A 3173-nucleotide genomic window follows, 5' to 3' on the forward strand; every position below is an offset into this window, starting at 1 on the left:
CAAAAATCTTCAGTATCTCATAAATTTCGAGTGCTGCCACCTCCGCCATCCTACACTTTATCACTAGGATAAGGCTTTACGAATGCATTCAGCATCAACATATTTTGGGTGGCCACCTTCAAAGAACATTGTGCTGACCAACCAAAAGCATTTATAGAATAACATGATTCCAAGAGCAGGGGAATAAAGAACAAAAAGGTACATTGAATCAGAAACTTGAAAAGAAAAAGGAGAGAGCCCTGACCTATCATACCTTGTGAAATTGCTGGAACTATAACCCTTTAAGGTCACCTTAGCTGTATCCCTTTCATCGGCGGTCTTCTTCTCAAATGGATATCCCTCTCTCTCTCTCTCTCTCTCTCTCTCTCTCTCTCTCTCTCTCTCTCTCTCTCTCTCTCTCTCTCTCTCTCTCTCTCTCTCTCTCTCTCTCTCTCTTTCTCTTTTCTTTTTCTGACAGCTGTTGGTTTTGTGTTAATTCGATATGGAACAGATCTCGGTTCATGGATATTAGGTTCGGTCCAACTCGGGTTCAACTCCAGTTCTTTTTACTTCAATGGAGGAATTCCACATGCTTATTTGACTAACCAACATTCAACCTTGTCACCTGGTGCAATCCCAACGATTGAAGCACAAGTAGCACCAAGTTTCAGGCAAGACAGGATCCAAATCCATCATTCCACAAGGAAAAGAGAAAACATTGAGAGGGACACTTGAAGATTGTAACTACAGGAAAGATTGATATATAGAAATCTTTGATATAAACACAAGTATGATTGTATGAAGTCAATTTATTTTTGAAACTTACATGTCCTTTCTGTTACCTTAATGGACCATAACATCTTATTCACCAAGTATGAACTCATCATTTATTTCTATAACCTGGTGAATGAGTGAGGACCACAACAAAGTCTGTTTTAATAGAGAATCAACGAGGAATAGAACCCCATCCACCACCCCCTGGAGTTAAAATTTTAAGAAGCTCCCCTGCCTGTACCTCAATTGTGTTCTTACCTCCAAGGTAAACTTGTCGTTTATCTTTTGTAATCAGGTAGTTAATCCCTTTAGCCCCATTTTTACCAGCATTCATACCTCTTGGTGTATGAACACGCCTCTCCAAAAGCACACTTACCGTCACTGGACAGCGGAACTCAATCTCCCTCACAAGTCCATTTCCACCTCTATGAAGACCAGCACCTCCACTGTTCTCTCTTATCCCAAATTTATGCAAGAAAACAGGGTATCTCTGCTCAAGGATCTCCGGATCAGTCATACGGGTATTGGTCATATGACACTGGACACCACTGGTTCCATCCCAAGTAGGCCCTGCACCATTCCCACCTCCAATTGTTTCATAATAACCAAAACTATTATCCCCAAAAGTGAGATTATTAGTACAACCCTAAGAGCAAGCACAGGCCTGAAAGGCAGTGAGTACTACATCAGTAACTCTTTCACATGTTAGAACATTACCTCCTGCTACAGAAGCTTTATCACTGGGAGAAAGGAAAGAACCTCTTGGAATGTATATTTTAATCGGAGCCGACAACCTTGATTCAGAGGAATATCAACGTTGACCAGACAACGTACACAATAAATGACAGCTGCAGCTCTAATCGCTTCCGTGCATTCCAATTCCCATACACTTCGGGCTAGTCCCTATGAAATCAAACAAACCCTCACCCTTCTCAGTATTGATAGTAAGCTTTAAGTGTATAACAGAACCATCATCCATATAATCTTCTTCTTCAATGGTGAGAGAATCTGCTCCTTCAAAATTATATGAAGGACTTGCAATTCTGGTGTAGAGTGATTTGAGCATTTCTCTCACAGCTTCTTCTGCATTAGTCTGTACATGGGTCATGTAAGCCTGAATTGTTTCCAAACCATACTGCTCAATTAGCTCTTTAATAAGAGTAATTCCTCTCTGGTTTGCAGCCATTTGGGAACTATGGCTAGGCGTCGTGAGGTTTAAAGTTTTCAGATTTCCAGGTTTAACGATGGAATTGGGGCTGGGTTTGGATTAAATTCTAGGAGAGCGGGAAAGGGTTCCGCTCACTTGAAAATCAGCCAAAACCGACCGGACAAAATTTAATATCTGAAAATTGGGCCTTCCCAAGAGGCACTTGTAAGATCCAAATCTAGGGTTTCTACATTGTGACTGTCACTTGGATCAAGTGAAGGAGTCAAAAATAGGGACTATGGTTTGAAACACCTACCACCCAATCTCCTCTTGGACTGTGAATTGCCAGGGAACAGCACTGGGGCTTCAAACACCAGCACTAAAGCTATCTGAACATGACTATGAGACACTAGACAACACCCTCTTACAGAGAAGAAGGCAGCAGCCACACAATTGCATGATGAAGATTCAAATTAATCAGTTCATCTATTAATGGGATATAAATAGGCTTTAATCAGCCTAAATGAAATATCGTTTCTCACTGGAATGGAACTAACTAAATTAAAAACTAACAAAACTAAACAAAAAATCACTTCAAAACCCTACACTTAAATTGACCTAACTAATCCTACTTAAGTCATGTGACTTCTAAGTGGTGACATGACCTTCAAAAAAAATTAAACTAATTAAGAAACCTATTTTTGTACCCAGCTTGTGTACCATGTTATAGGCCCAATAAGTTGGCCAATTACAATGTAAACCTCGGAACGAAGGCCCAACCCATACACATGTCAACCCTAGTTGATTCCAAGAAGAAAAAAAATACCCCTTTAAGGTGGCTGAATCACCTAGCTACAATATATCGAAAGGTTAGATAACCTAGGTGCCATTTACCCCATAGCAGATACTCTAGTTTACCAAACTCTAGCTGTTGTGATTGATACTCTAGCTTTTGGCATTAATCAATAACAAATTATAACAGTCCTAACAAACGACCTTCAACTACTTTGATCACCAAGAGCCTTGATAATATGACTTCAAGACTTAATCTAGGTGATGTTAGCTCATCGAGCATCAATTGGTGACCAGTTTAGACTTAATTTAATCCCCCCCCCCCAATCACAAAGAACGAATGCTTAATTTAATGCAGTAAAAAATTTTTAAAAATAAAATAAATAAGAGAAGCAGAATAAATAAATAAACCTTGAGAATTCCTCATTTCAAGTTCAGATTCGATTGTAAGCAATCCAAATTTCTACTTCAAAACCTCCAA

General features: G+C 39.5%; 1 pseudogene; it reads right to left on the reverse strand.

Moving 5' to 3' along the window:
• Window positions 1–925: 925 nt before the first annotated feature.
• Window positions 926–1939, reverse strand: LOC149012135 (5-oxoprolinase 1 pseudogene; annotated as a pseudogene).
• Between the last annotated feature and the right edge of the window lie 1234 nt (window positions 1940–3173).

This window comes from Hakea prostrata, chromosome 6 (assembly GCF_041222555.1).
Source record: "Hakea prostrata isolate BN-2017 chromosome 6, UWA_Hpros_2, whole genome shotgun sequence".
NCBI classification, from domain to species: Eukaryota; Viridiplantae; Streptophyta; class Magnoliopsida; order Proteales; family Proteaceae; genus Hakea; species Hakea prostrata.